This window comes from Natator depressus, chromosome 8, assembly GCF_965152275.1.
Source record: "Natator depressus isolate rNatDep1 chromosome 8, rNatDep2.hap1, whole genome shotgun sequence".
In the NCBI taxonomy this organism is placed as follows: Eukaryota; Metazoa; Chordata; order Testudines; family Cheloniidae; genus Natator; species Natator depressus.
The window spans coordinates 67,652,412-67,668,881 of NC_134241.1; positions in this window are offsets into that span (position 1 = coordinate 67,652,412).

Consider the following 16,470-nt stretch of genomic DNA (forward strand, 5'->3'; position numbering starts at 1 on the left):
AGTCTGCGGAAGAGAAGAATGAGGGGGGATTTGATAGCTGCTTTCAACTACCTGAAAGGGGGTTTCAAAGAGGATGGATCTAGACTGTTCTCAGTGGTAGCTGATGACAGAACAAGGAGTAATAGTCTCAAGTTGCAGTGGGGAAGGTTTAGGTTAGATATTAGGAAAAACTTTTTCACTAGGAGGGTGCTGAAACACTGGAATACGTTACCTAGGGAGGTGGTGGAATCTCCTTCCTCAGATATTTTTAAGGTCAGGTTTGACAAAGCCCTAGCTGGGATGATTTAGTTGGGGATTGGTCTTGCTTTGAGCAGGGGGTTGGACTAGATGACCTCCTGATTTCCCTTCCAACCCTGATATTCTATGATTCTATGATTGTGTGAGAGCCATGTTCAGCAGTAGACATTTAAGAGACTGAGCACTTATTAAATGAAACCTTCCACTGAATGTGGTGAAAAGCTTTGTCCACGCAGGATAAAAGAAGACCTGGGTGAGCATGAGCCCCACGAAACTGAAGGAGATATTAGATCCTCATATGGAAAAACTTAGATTAGTGCAGCAAATGATTATACTAGTATTTCTTTTTCACAAATATTTGAGCTCCCCCTCTCTGATTAAAATACAATGTAATATGAAAGGAAATACATTAAATGGGCTTGGATTAGCTATTGGGAGAAACACATCAGAGACTTTAAACCTAGAAAAGGGAAGTTGTGGCTAAAGACCTAATTTAAGAAAATGTTAGAATTAAGAAATGTGTCTGTCCCATATTTTAAAAGTTACCAAACTTGTCTTTGAAGATCAAAAAAACCGAAGTGAATTTTAGCCCTGAGGAGTTTTCACACAGAATGCTCTGCTGCCACCCTCAGTAATTCTATCCTGGGACCAGATGGCAATTTTCAGCTGACTAGAAAAAAAATCCAACAGGATATGGAGGGTAGCCATGGCCCTGCCTCCCCTCTCCATATCCTTTGAGGTCTTTTGTGACCAGCCTCTACAGGTGCTTTCAAGGAGTAGTCCGTGTGCTACTGTGAGTACAGGCACTACTGGCATACGACCCTTGCCTGGCGTGTGTAAGGAGAAGGGTCGGCTCCTTACACTCTCCTGCCCACTTCACACACACTCGTGCACAGCTATAAGGTAATATCAAATGTGAACGGGTCTGGCCCCATGGTGCAACTGTAAACTTAGGGCTGAATCCTCAGCTGTGCTGGGTTCTGGCTTGATTCAACTGAAAGAAGGCAGTCAAAAGTGGGACAAAATAACCCACCTTTCCACTTCCTCTGATCTAAACCAGCTTCTGGCACAAATTAGAGCAGACTAATGGCTTCTCTAACCTCTTCCAGATTGTAATAGCCCTCTAGAGGCCCTTATACTAGTGAGGAGCTTGGAGTACTTTTACTTCAGCCCTGCTGCTGGAATACCCCAACACACTCCCTTCATCAGTGGGGACTAGTGTAGAGTTGGCTATAGCAATGTTGAGCCTGTTGAGTGAATCCTAAGATGCCTGTTAGTTAGGCTAAAGATCCCTTTGCCCTGCCAAAGTAGGGCTAGGGATCTGACCTGTCGTGTGTGTGAAGGTTAAGGAGGAAGGTGGACACTGAAGGAGGGAATGAGAAAGAAAGTGATGTTGAGGGAGGGGAGCAGAGAATGTGGAAGAGAGGGGGGATTTGTAAGAAGGGGGAAAGAGAGTGTGGTGGAGGAGCAGGGGAGACTTGGAAGGAGGCAAGGAGAAAGTGTGAAGGGACAAGATTAGAAAGTAAATACTGCACACTAAAGCCCTAGATATTTATTTTTAAATCACTTGTATAGGAGGTAGTATGTGGACTGACTTTTAGGAGCCTTTTCTCTGCTTAATATCTGTATGTATCTCCCATAAAGTCAATGGGATTTATGTGAAGGGAAAAATGAGCTCCATGATATTTGGTGTATGTAGGGTCATGCAAAAGTGTTCAGATTAGCAAGATAATTAAGAAAATGCTATGCTAAGGGAGAAATTTTTTTGTTAGTGCACTTACATAAGGACTGCTCTTTGCCACAAAAATATCAAATATTTCATTTCAGTATAATGCCCTCTGATCACAAGGATGCTGACTCAGTGTGGTATTGCCATGGAAAAGTAATTTTAGTGCAGTTGTTCAGATATTCACTGATGAGCTCAATATGATGTCATTACAATGGGGAAAATATTTCAGTGCCAGTGTAAGAATTATTTTCTTACTGAATCTTAGTGTCACCATAATGAAATGAAAATCTAGAAAGGTGACACTCAGATTAGCCAGACAAAAATGAAACAACCCCATTGCAAAACCATTGAGACAATAACATGAAAGTAAGGTGACAGAGTAACTGCACGAAGGAGAAATTACAATTTTAAGTTGAAGCCAACTGATGTCTATGTATGTTAAAATTACATTTAAAGATACTGTATTTTATTGAGCATTGCAATTCAGACACATGCACACACCAGGAAAACAAGGAAATTCTGACTTAGGGCTGACATATCATCCTTATTTGTTATTTGTGTCTAGTTATTCTAGCACACGTTATTCTTGGACAGTCTAAGAAGTGTGTTATCTTAAATGCCATACAATATCTGCTGCAATAATTAATATTCATACTGTTCACTTATATTGACCTAGTCATACAAACTTTTCACAGAACTTTACACATATTAATTCATTGTTTGCACTCCTGTGAGGTTGGTAACTATTCTTATCCCCAATATACAGATGGATAAACTGAAGCACAGGTCGATTATAGGATTTATACAAGACCACACAGCAAGATAGTGGCAAAGCTGGGAATAGGACACCTGAGTCCTAATTCCACATCCCTTATTCTAGCCAACAGGTCACTCTCACACTAGACAGTATGGTGTAAATCAATAAGGATGGTGTGGAAGTTTAACTCCAAAGTCATCCTAGGGGTAACTTTTATGCTGATGTGTAAATGTTAGTATTTTAAGAAGTCCCTTTGTCATTAATAGCAAGTAAAAAGTACCTCCCCATTTGGTCCTTGCATGTTCATTCATGTAATTTGTTCATTATTCTTCTGTCAGGCAGTAGTTTAAAGGTGCTAACTATAAATAGGTGATCTGTAGGTACTGCGCCAGTAATTGTATTTTTTTTAATGTTCATTCTCTGATCAGATATTGAAATGTGTTTCAGCACAGTAGAATTATGAAAACTAATACTGGCATATTAACAACGTACTTCAGCAGGGAAAAACATCCTGTCAACTAACTAGAAGATATGCTGTTAACAAAATGATTTTGTTAAACACCTTGATCTATTTTGTTTACTTAATAAATGCTGTCAGCTCCATGGAAGCCTTACACCAATAAAAAAAAGAAACAGTTTGTCAAAGACCAACACTTCTGATGGGAAAAAAAATTTGTTGGCAAACTCTTTAATTCCCTTGGTTGACATCTTGAATTTTGGTAGGATGCTAAAACTGATCTGTGACAAGAATTAATGTTGTCATCTGTGTGAAAGCATTTTCAGGGCAAAATAATCAGTATAAATACTGAAATCCAATGGGTTTTGTTAATGACATTTTTTCTTATAAATTGACATTCTTGGCAAACTCTGAATATTACATTACTGAGATGCACTAGCTCTTCTATAGTTAGGCTTGGCAGAATTCAATTTTTATTTTTTACAATTTTGGTAATATAAATGCTTACTTTCAAGCATTTTTTTCTATTTTTATTTAAATGTTCACAGTTGTGCAAAATTATGGATTTTATTTTGTTGATTTTTATCAATTTAAATTTTCACCGTTTTGGGAAATTATTGCAGGGAGGGTCAGGCAATAACTGTTTAATAACAGTAGTAGATGTAAATTTCAAAAAGTTAAAGCTTTATATTGTTAGATATTAGGGGAAAGAGTAGTTAAGCTCTGGAATAGGCTTCCAAGAGATAATGTGGAAACACTGGAGGTTTTTAAAAACAGGTTGAACAAACATCTGTCAGGGATGGTCTATGTTCGGTCCTGCCAAAGCACAGGGGGCTGGACTGGGTGATTTCTCGAGGTCCCTTCCAGCCCCACATTTCTATGATTCTATAACTGTTAACACACAAATTGTCAACCTCACATGTCAAAATATACAAAGTAAATATCCTTAACTCAAATTGCATATAAGTTCTCAAGCTGCATTTTTCTTACTTTGCCTATCCGTCCATTTCTATTACTGTCAATGGAAATATATTTTGTCGGTTCATGTGAATGGTGAAATTGACATTTACAAACTTTTACCAATAAAAATCAAATCCTTCCATGCCTGTCTATAGTTAAGCTTCTGAAGCACTTTCTGGTTGAAGGATTTGCTCTTCTAAGTGCTCTAAAATACACACGCTTACTCAAACTGTCTTGAGAATTGCTGTGCTTCATGGCGGTGCTGGGTATTGCTAGTGACCCAGTTTGGGGGTTTGAACAAATATGTTTCTGAGAAACGGTCTCCCCCTATCCAAAGAAACCCCAAGCATTTTAAAAAATCAACAGGGGTGGCAGAGTTGAAGGGATTAAGGATGTGGCGGGGGGCCTGTCAGGGCCACATTCTCCACTCCCATGAGTGTGCCAGGATCTGAAGGACCCCTGCTTCTGATAGGGGGCCTGAGTCCCTCTCCCTCTGCCATATATGTATTCTGGATTTTGGAGGACTCTGCACCTCAGGGGAGATCTGAGTCCCTCGCCCTGTTCCCCCATAGGATCTGGGAGTCCCTGACCCTTTGACAGTCTAAGCTCCTTTCTCCGTCTCCACACCCCCATGTGAGCTCTTTGTGGGGAGCCGAGAACAGGCATGCTTGGCGCATGCACCAAGCACACACTGCTGAGAGTGGGGTGAGGAGCTGAGAACAGGCATGCCTCGTGTATACCAAAGGCTCACAGGCATTGATTGTGGGGAAGGGGGATGAAAACACCCACTGGCACGAATGGAGCAGTTCACGTGTCTCAGAGCTGTTTTCTCGGGCTGTATTCATCCAGGGGTAAAAGTAAGCCGGTACAGTGTACTAGTAAAAAGTGGCCACCGGTACCGGCCCGTACTCAGCTGACATTAAAGCGCTGTCGCTTTTGCACCCCACATTGGTGGCCCTGCCGGCAGGGCCGCCAACGGGACAGGGGGAGGTGCAAAATGGGCAGCGACGTTAAAGCGCTGCCACAGCAAAGGACCCTGCTTTAACATCGTTGCCCCTATTGCGCCCCCCCCCCATTGGCGGCCCTGCCAGGTCCCTACCGTCAGGACCACCAGTGGTGGGAGAGGGGCAAAAGGAGCAGCTGCCCCGGGGCCGTGACTTAAAAGGAAGGGTAGCAGCAGCGGCCAGAGCCCCGGGCCCTTTCAATCACTGCTGGAGCCCCAGGCAGCACGGACCAGGCAGTACAGAAGGGCTGGCTGGGTGACGCTGACCCCCAGCCCTGCCCCTTCTGCCCGAGGTCCTGCCCCTTCCAGAGGCCAGAGCCAGCCCCGTACCAATAAGTGATTAATGTTACTTTCACCCCTGTATTCAAGGGTGGTCTCATTCAGCTGAAAACATCTGGTTTTAAAAACCAGATTTTCTTATTGTTACTAGGTTACAGACATATACCCACTATAAGGTGAAATATCCAGAGCAGATAGTGGAAAAGATTTTTCCTCCCTTAAGTGACAAGATATGCACACAATTGTTATAATAAATCTCACAATCTCAATGATTTATTGGATATTCTTCTGCTTCTGGATGTCCAGAGAGAAGCCAAAAGCGCTTTTTTCTATCTTCAGTTGGCAAAGCTCTTGTGACCTTTTCTCTTTGAGAGCTGTACAATAGCTATCCATGTGTTTGTTATCCCCAGATTGGATTACATAGGGCTTCTCTTGAAATTCATTTGGAAACTCCAGCTAAATTTTGCACTAGCTGCCTGATCACTCAGTAATGTTTCAAGCATGCAGCATATTACACTAGTGCTATATAGATTGTGTACACTGTTTTCCAGCATCTTTCCAGGTGCAATACAAGGTATTACTTTTGATCTGTAGTTTAGATCTTATGTGTCAGCAGACATTCTTCATGCTCCATCCTTGCAGTTGAGATCATCTGGGTCAGTTTTCAGAAGTTGTTTGGAAGCTGGAGGCAGCTCATTTGCTTCCACCATTTGGTCCCTGAGGTTGTGGACATGCAGAGTATACACCAGGGTCTAGTAGATTTCCTAAGGAGGCGGGTCAGCATAGAGATTTTTAGGAGGGCCAGGGAATAATCTGAAACTGAGGGTGCAAAAACAGTGAGGCCTCTGTGGAAGCGGCTGTAGGGAGAGCAAGCCCACCCTACCACAGGTGGCTCCTGGCTGTTGTAACCTAGAGCAGCATCTTTTAGGTTTGACTTCCCCGCCCTTCTGTCATGATGATGGGGCCAAATTTCAGCAAATAGCATTGCAACCTGGCACAGGTTACAACGTCAGGTGCTATAGGTCTACAGGTTCATGGGGCTGCTAAGTAGGAGCCGTATCCTCTGCACCACCAATCTGTAATGGCTGATGAGGGAACAGCTGCTAATACCCCACCACCAGAAGCTACACCTGCTGACTCAGCAGGGTCAGATGAATAGCAGGAGCCTGCTGATTGGACACCACTGGGTATAAAGCTCCTTGTTGCTATCCCATCCCTTGTCTGAGCAACAAATTGCTGGGTCTGTTACTGCCTAGACCAAGTCACTGTGTCCTGGCTTGGTTCCAGCTTCCTTGCCCTGACCCCTTGCTGACTCTGGCTTTGACCCTTGGTGTGACCAAGACCCTGAGTTTGTTCCTGGCTCCAACCACTAGGTCAGACAGCCCATATTACAGGCTCTGACATTTTATTTGGGGGGGTCTCTCAAATGGCGGGCCCGGGAAAACTGTCCTTCCCCCTGCTGGGTGGCCCTGTAAGGAGGTATTTGAGTAGGGTGACCAGATGTCCCGATTTTATAGGGACAATCCTGATTTTGGGGTCTTTTTCTTATATAGGCTCCTATTACCCCCCACCCTCTGTCCCGATTTTTCACATTTGCTGTCTGGTCACCCTATATTTGAGGGGGGGGGGGTCTGAAGGGTTTTTGGAGAGTAGCTGAGGTAATGGAATGTCTTTCTTGTAAACTGACCTTCATTTGAATTAGGGTTAAACTCATACCAGGGGAGAGGACAGCACAAGTTTCTCATTTCTGTACCACATAAGTCCTATCCTAGGACCCCTTGTGTGGGCCCTTGCATCGGGGCAAATTTCATTTCTGATTAATGTATGGACATTATTCCCTCTAATGAGGGTGCACATATAAGGAATAACTCCTCTGAAGTCAACGGAGTTGCACCATTGTAAAGAGGGGAATCTGGATCCCTGTGTCTTTTATAGTTTTTGCACATACAACAGGCGAGAATAGCCGCCACATTTTTATAAACTTGAACATAAATACAAATCAAGCACATTTGCAGTAGCTGCCATTTAATATGTTCACATCTTGTGCAAATTATGATAATCCAAAGTAGGGAGATATAATATGGTAGGTTTTAGTAGGGCACGTTTGGTATATTTATATATAATATATATACCCATATAAAGTGACTATTTTTTCTCCTTCATTTAACATGGAAATTAATTTTGACTGTTGGTTTATACGAATTTGCCTCATGATCATAGCTCAGGTTAAACTCCATACTCAGCATCTTTGCCAAGGTTGTGACAGGAATAGTTCCTTGTAAATCTGATTATCATAATAAAAACCTATTGCTTTATGCTGGGGGGAAAATGGGGGAAGGAAAAATCCATTTTACCTGCAAACCTGCTTTAGTGCTTGGCATCTTTATGATACATAGGCACTGTTCATGCTCTCTTATGAGAACTGAATTAGATGGCCTAGAAGTGCAAAGCAAATGTTTTAGCTCTACTAGTCCTTGAGAAGTGGAGAGATAGAGAACATGCTGCAACACTCGGTAGTGAAACAACTCAGAAATTGAACTACACAAATTTTCAAAGCCGCATCTCACCTTTGTCATTTACAGAAGCAACTTATATATGTGGCCCTCAAAGCTTGTGTACAACCACCTCCTTATTTAATGAAAACAACTACCTCTCCTGTATTCACAAGCTGAGAAGCATATGAAAAAAACAAAATCTTGTAAAATACTGAATACCTTCTGCTAGGTAGGTGCTAGTGCCTTCAGCTCCCACTGATGTTGAGGCTGCTCAGCACTTCACAGGATGGTGCTCAGTACTTTACAGGATGAGATCAATTTGCAGTGACCTTGCTGGTATGATATATTGAAAAGCCAGTTGTCTGACCCTGAAATCTCAAAAGAGCAAAATCGCAGCTGAAAGAAATCTTCCCTCTAGAAAAGTTGCCATTATCCATGCTTACTCATTGACTTCTAGAGGGCATTGGCTTATGTGTTCTAGCAGGACATGTGTTAAAACATCAGAAGCTGGCCTACGCTAGCCCTCCCACTCTCCGGATATAATATTGCTATCATCAGTGGAGGCGTAACAGTGGGGGATTTTCAGCAGTTTTGCTGTAGATAGAGTCAAAGTAATAGAGAGCATAAAGCTGCAACATGGGGCTGGCATGAAAGGCAAAAGATAACGTCCATTTTTCTTTTTGTTTGTTCATGAATAAATACTACATAAGATGTGAATAATTATATATTAATAACAAATAGGCTAAGTGCTGCCCCAGCACTTAATAACATGATTATAAAGGATGCTTTGCCTGTGTGGACTGTGGAAATAATAAGTCGTCTCACTTACTGATTAGCCAGTTCCATAAACTAATTATAGCCAGTTTTTGGTACAACAGTAACTTCCAAAGAGCAAGTGAGAGGATGGGATGATATGAGTGAATATAGCAAGAGAACTCTTATGAAATATACAAAAGAGGTGACAGACATTAAGAGCGCAATCCAATGGCTGTGATGATAGCTTTAATTAAATGTGTTAAAGCTGGTGGAAGAAGGTTATGTAAAGTAGAGTCTTTATGTGTATGTATGTAAAGAGTGAGATGAATAAGTAAAGAATAATTTCTTTATGTGAAATTGAGAAGTTATAAAATATTGTAGTATATTTGAAGTGACACTTTTAATGATATCTTGCATAGACGGATATCTCTGCTTTGATTTCACTGGACAATTTGGATGCTATTGCTGGCTATTTAGTAATTTACTACTACACTAGAACCCCTGATTGTATTTTAATACAGACTATTATGAGATTTTCAAATATTCTAGAGGAATGGCTATTCAGTGGAGGATATTTGTACTATAAGTATTATTTTATAGACAAAAATAAAATTGATAAGTGCTAAATCTCCTAGATGAAGAATAAAGATGTGAATTGGATTACAACACAATGAAGTTTCGTTACGATGTAGTGGACTATACTCTCTTGTGTCTGAATTTATTCTAATCTCATTGATGGTGAGTTCATTATTTGAAATCCATCAGGACACCGACGTTCAGTTAACTACTTTATCATATGCAGAATAACAAAAAAGAAAACTGTGTCAGAGAATTTAACAGTGCTGGTGATAGAATAGGCTAGGTCCTTCATTCTCAAAAGCTTCCAAGGTAGCCGTAATCCTTTAATCTTCTATGTGAATCTCAAGGCTCTCTCTTTTAATGCTGTGCTACATTTTCTCCTGCTTTTTTCTTACTTTTCTGAATCTCTTTGCTAAATCTACTCTTTGTTTATTAGGTGGTAGAGATGTCCCTTCAACCTTACTACTGACAGCCAAGGCTTTGGTAAAGTATTTTTTTATATGCAAAGAAGTGGATTTCCCAGGGTATGCAAGGTTTCATTACTAATGATGAGCAAAAGATTCTGAACCCTATTTTGGTTGAATGACAAGACAGATCAGTACAAGAAAACACAGGATGTTACAGAAAAGGGGCCATGGTGGTGGAATGGAAATATATGTTGCCTGAATACATGCCTTTTATCTCTAGGAGCTGTTTTTTATTTAAGCATTTGAAAAAAATATTGTAATCTAATGACATTCAATGAAATGAATTCATTAGCCCCTGGCAAATTATGCTTTTTTTATTTATATTTTATTCTTTGTCCTCATCTCCCACCATAGAGTGGCAGATAGCAATGCCCTTTGGGAAAATGATCAAGCAACTCTGTGTTGCTGTATTTGACCAAGGAGAAGTTGATGAATCTTTATCATGTTTCACAAGCTATGCAATTTCTAGCCCTGTGCCAGTGAGATTGAGGGCTATGGCATCATAAATTATCCCAATAATAACGGTGTACAGGCAATAAAAAGGCAAGTCTTATGTCACCTTGGCAACATCACAATTGGGAATCCAACTTAAACTGTGAATAACAATAATATCATAATCTGTATTTCGGGTTTGATTCTGCATGGCATTGTGCCAACATTTTCACCTGTGCAGGATGAGTGTACAAACACTATCCAAATCAGAATGGTATATCTCAGAAACATTAGCAAGGATCTTCGAGAATTTACTGAGAACAGGAGAGGTCCCAGAGGACTGAAAAAGGGCAAATATAGTACCTGTCTTTAAAAAAGGGAAGAGGAGGACCTGGAGAATTATAGACCAGTCAGCCTAACTTCAGTTCCTGGAAAGACACAAGAACAAATTATCAATCAATTTGTAAACACCTGGAGGACAATAATGTGATCAGTAATAGCCAACCTGGATTTGTCAAGAACAACTCTTCCCAAACTAATGTAATTTCCTTCTTTGCAGGTTTACTAGTTTAGTGGATGGGGGAAAGCAAAAGACGTGATATAACTTAATTTTAGTAAGACTTTTGACACAGTCCTATGTGACAGTTTCAGAAGCAAACTAATGAATATGGTCTAAATGAAGTTACTGTAAGGTGGATGCACAACTGGTTGAAAAACCATACTCAGAGTTATTATTAATGGTTCACTCTCAAACTGGGAGGACTTATGTAGTGGGATCCCGCAGGGGTCTGTCCTGGGTCCAATACTAGTCAACATTTTCATTAATGACTAGATCGGGGGTAGGCAACCTATGGCACACATGCCAAAGGCGGCATGCGAGCTGATTTTCAGTGGCACTCACATTGCCTGGGTCCTGGCCACCGGTCTGGGCAGCTCTGCATTTTAATTTAATTTTAAATGAAGCTTCTTAAACATTTAAAAACCCTTATTTACTTTACATACAACAATAGTTTAGTTATATGTCATAGACTTATAGATAGAGACCTTCTAAAAATGTTAAAATGTATTATTGGCACGCAACCCTTAAATTAGAGTGAATAAATGAAGACTCGGCACACCACTTCTGAAAGGTTGCCGACCTCTGGACTAGATATTGAAGTAGAGACTATGCTTATAAAGTTTGCAGATGACACCAAAATGGGAGGGATTAAAAGCACTTTGGAGAACAAAATTAGAATTCGATAAATTGGAAGATTGATCTGAAATCAACAAGATGAAATTCAAAGAAGATGAGTGCAAAGAACCACACTTAGGAAAGAAAAATCAAATGCACAAATACAAAATGGGGAATATCTGGCTAGGCAGTAGTACTTCAGAAAAGGATCTGGGGGTTATAGTGGATCACATATTGAGTATAAGCCAATTGTGATGCAGTTGTAAAAAAGGCAGATATCATTCTGGGGTGTGTTAACAGGAGTGCCATATATAAGACACAGCAGGTAATTGTTCTGCTCTACATGGCACTGGTGAGGAGTAACTGTGTCCAGTGTTGTGGGCCACACATTGAGAAAGAGGTGCATAAACTGGAGACGGTCCAGAGGAGAGCAACAAAAATGATCAAAGTTTTAGAAAACCTGACGTTTGAGGAAAGTTTTTAAAAAACCAAAACCTGCATCTGTTTAGTCCTGAGAAAAGAAGATTGAGGGAGGGCCTGACTGTAGTCTTCAAATATGTTAAGGGCTATTACAAACATGACATTGATCAGTTGTTCTCCATATCTACTGAAGGCAGGACAAGAAGTAAAGGGCTTAACCCTCAGTAAGGGAGATTTATGTTAGATATTAGGAAAACTTTTTAACTATAAGGATAATTCATTAGCAAGGGAGGTTGTTGAATCCCCAGCATTGGAGGCTGTTAAGAAAAGGCTGGACAAATTCCTGTCATGGATCGTCTTAGGTATACTTGGTCCTGCCTCTGCTTGCGGATAGACTAGATGCCTTCTTGAGGTATCTTCCAGCCCTACATTTTTATGAATTCATGGGATGTGACAAAATAGTGGAGAATCTGGTCCAAAGACTCTAAGATCCCAAGTAGCACATAGGATCAGGCCCCGTTTCTTCTGTTTCAATTAAAGTGTGTGCTGCTGATGGGTAAATGTCATAAGGTTTAGAAAGCATTTTCATTCAGAAAAACTTACCCAACTTTGGGCCGGATAATGGATTTGCAATCTTGTGAGAGCAGGCTTTGTTGCAAGATTTCCAGTGGTTCCTGCATCCAGTCACTCTGGAAATGCTACAAGAGGCTTTTTGCACTATTTCATTCCTTCCAGTTCTGTTCCTGGCCAGAGTCGGGAAGTGAAGAGACACGTGAAACTGGGGGCACTGGGAAGAGTTAACTAATTTTTTTTAATCTACAAAAATGTGTTGTTGTTTTTTTACCGGAGATGGCTCCAGAGCAGTGCTCAAGATCCAAACCCTGGATTCAAGACAGAATTTCTTGCATGTACCTATCTTTATAATGTACCCAATCCAAACAGGCTGAAAACTTTCATATTTCAAATCCCCTACTTTGGACATATTCAGAGATTTTACCTTCGACCATTTTAGAGATACAGGACCAGGTCCCTGGGTCTAGCTGAGCTGTACGCAGTGCAGGAACCAGTGGGGGAGGAGAAGAATGACTGTGAGGCTGCTTCTTTCCTTCCCTGATCCGGGGTAGCCTGGTTCCTTCCCTCTGCACACGCACACACACACACACTCAGAATTTGGAGTTATGCTGGCAGGAATGGTCTCCTAGTGACTGCTATGCTGAGTAGGAATTGCTGGAGCACAATGCAGTTTAGAGACCTCTTCCAACACACCTCCTCCATGGTTGCTCTGAAGGGAAGGGCAAATGGCATAAAGGCACCTGAGGGACATAGCCAGGGACCAGAATTTGTCCCAGAAAGTCCAGATCTAGACCCAGACTTTGGACCATTTGCTAGTTTTAAACAAAAATAATAACAGTATTAGCACTACAAGCTTCAGAATGTTAATTAGAGGAACACCCATCTGGTAGCTGGCTAAAGGCATTCAACTCATCTGTTAATGCTACTTTAGTCCAGTGTCTCTGGGGAGCTGTCAGCTGGACTTAGTTGCAAAAGCTTCCAAACTAAGGGGTCAAATTCTTATGAACAGTGAATATTTATTTATGCACTGAAGTGCTGAGATTTAAAAAAAAAAAAGTTTCTTTACTTGGGGTCAAATTCTTGTAGTTGGTGCACAGAGGTGCCCTTCCCCCATCCCTGTCCCTTCATCTTTCTCACCCCAGTTTACCTCATCCTGAAAATCTGAGTCCAACAGCTCGAGTGAGAGCAAATCTGTCTATGCCTAATCTAGCTCTATCAAGAAATATGTCAAGGTGGCTTTGCAGGCCTGCCGTGATGGAAGCATTTGGGTCAGGTCTAGGAACTAAGGGTCATAGTCTAAATATTTATGTACATATGCCCCCTGATTTAGCATTGGCCCCTTGAACAGAATCTATGGGTGACTTATCCTCATGGCTGCTTAGAGCCAGAATACAGGCACTTTTCTATCATCTGGGGTTGTGTTTGTGCCCTCTGGGATTGTGATTATGCCATTTTCCCCTGCAGTGGCCAGAATGTGGTCCTTGGGATGAATGAATACTAGAAAACAGTCAAGAGATGAAGCTTTAATGATTCCAAAAATAAAAATGACCTGAAAACAGGGTTGGGCAAATTAAGAAATGTTCAACTCTTTAAGGAATTCTAATTTCCAAATTATACTAATTAAATCTACATTTGACATTAGGCAATTATAAAACATCATTAATAGGATTTTGGTTGTCTTGTTTGTTTTTCAAATAAATCTTCCTCCAACCCTGCTCAACATTATCCTTTTGGTTTTCAAAAACATCAAGTTCTGCTATGAGATAATTTCTATAATTTTCCTTTGAACATTATTTGAATGCTTTCCAGTCATTGAGGGAGAGAAATCATCAAATATCCTAGTGATTTTTTAATGTTGTATCCTTGCTTGTTATAATGCTAATTAACTGCCTGGTGAAAATAACAGACAAGCAATATTGGGCAAATTCCACTTAGCCCCAAACTATTTGTCTTATCTTAAAACTGGCTCCAGAATCCAAGGCTTTAAAGTGCCACAGCAATAAGAGTCGTCAGTAGAAAGCTAAAATTAGATCATAAAATATCTTAGCACCATGTAATGCAGAGGAAAATGATAGTGGGAATATGTAATATAACCGACTGTGAGTTGTACAGATTAAGACTCTTAGCTTAACTAAAAAAGTTTCAAAAGCTAAAAAGGTTTCACCATAGATTCATTACAAGATGGCCACAAAGTACATCAAATGTACATTACTGAATTAATATCTATTTCAGAGCAAGCTTTTAACAAAGTAATTTTATTTGAAGAATTGTATACAACTTTTTTATTTGCAGATATTTGAAAAATTGTCATTTGTATGTGGAAGTTATAGCATCAAGAGTTGTCATTTTCTGATGTCTCTGAAAGTCCGAATACCAATTCATGAGTGTTCCAAGTCTGAGATTTTCTTATTCCTAGATTGACCCTCCCCTATTTTCTACATTAATGGTTATTCTAAAATTAAAAATCTTACTTGTTAATATAGCCACACATGTTTAGAAAGGTTAGTAGACATCTTTATGAAAGTTGAAATATTCTGACTAATTGAAAAGACAGGGAGGAAGGATGGTCTTGCAGTTAAAGCACTCAGTTTAATTCCTGTGTGACCGTGGGCAGATCACTTAATCTCTCTGTTCCTCAATTGCTCATCTGTAAAATGGGGATGATAATAACCCTTCCTTTCCTGACATGGATGCTGTCAGGATACATCTAGGAACAGTTACGGTTCTCAGGGCCCATACAAGCATTTAGGTTGAAGCCAGATCATTTACCCAGCCATAAATGTAACTCTACTTTGTCCTGGACTAAAGCCTTGTCCTATGAAGTATCAGATGTTACAGTGATGGGGACCATAGAAATCCCAAGATATATGAATGCATCAAAATGATCATTGACTGAATGTTTTAATCTGATTTCATAAAAATATGCAAAGTAAAACTAAGCATTTTGAAAATGTCATCTAGTATTGCACAGGGGTTTTGTCTGTGATGTTCGCATTCCCTCATTATCCCACTTTTCAAATTCCATGATACAATCTAGCCACATTTTTAAATTGTTCTGAACATTTACCAGCTCAAGCACATCATCATCTTGCCTGCTCTTTGCCATGTTAATTGATTCTAATGAAAAAAAAAGAGATATGTTACATGCAAATAAAAAAATATTCACCCCCAAGTTGCCACGTAGAATTTTGTAAGGCTGCATGATGGGGTATATGAACCCCACACTGGGTTGGAAAGGGTTAAGGCACAGTACTGGGCCCAGGGAGCCCTACCCCTCCAGCCCTGCAGAACAAGCTCCAGCTAGAGACAGGTTTGAAAAGGGAGCAACCCAGCTCAGAGGAGGGATGCTGAGGAGGAGGACAGACCTATCCCAAAGGCTCCTGACCAAGGGGCTGGAGAAGCCTCTCTGAGGGAATAGGACTATATGCTGAGCCCAGGTGGGGCTGACAGTTTGATTTCTTTTTCTTTTACCTTCTCTGGGATCAGCAACTGAGGAAAGAGAGCAGTGGTAGGCAGAGGACCAAGGAGGGTAACTCAGAGGGCCCTCTCAAAGGCCAAAAAATTGCTGACCCTCTTAGGGCCTGGACCAGTGAAGTGGGCGGACCTGGCTTCCCCTACCACCGCCCCCACTATTGCATGGGCACTAACCACTAGGCCCCCAGTCCACCGTGGACCCTATTACAGGCTGACATAATAAATGTCTAAATATCCATTTTTTAAAAAAAAATGAAAAGGAGATAAAACACAGGCTCTTTGGTTAATTTCAGCTGTGAGGTCATTAGTCTAATTCAGATTTCCTAAGGTTTTTAGCCTATTAATAGACTATGCTTCATCTATCACTGTTTATTTCCTTGGACTGGCCTGTTTGTGCTGAATTAGAAAAGAACCTCAGCTTCCAAGTTACCTTTACAGCACTACTATTTTTTGTTTGTCCATCATTTATTTCACCATGGCAAGTATTAAAGATTTAAGATGAAGGTGGGGAAAGAGCAAGACTTCAAGGGTTTGGTTGGTTGGTTGGTTGGGTTTTTTTTAAGATGTTCATGTACAAAGCTAGAAATAGGGTAAGAGCATATCCTGTTACAGGACAATTCGTTTTTATGTGTGCATTTGTTAAGAGAGTTTGAGTGATGACCAAAAGTTAAGAAGTTT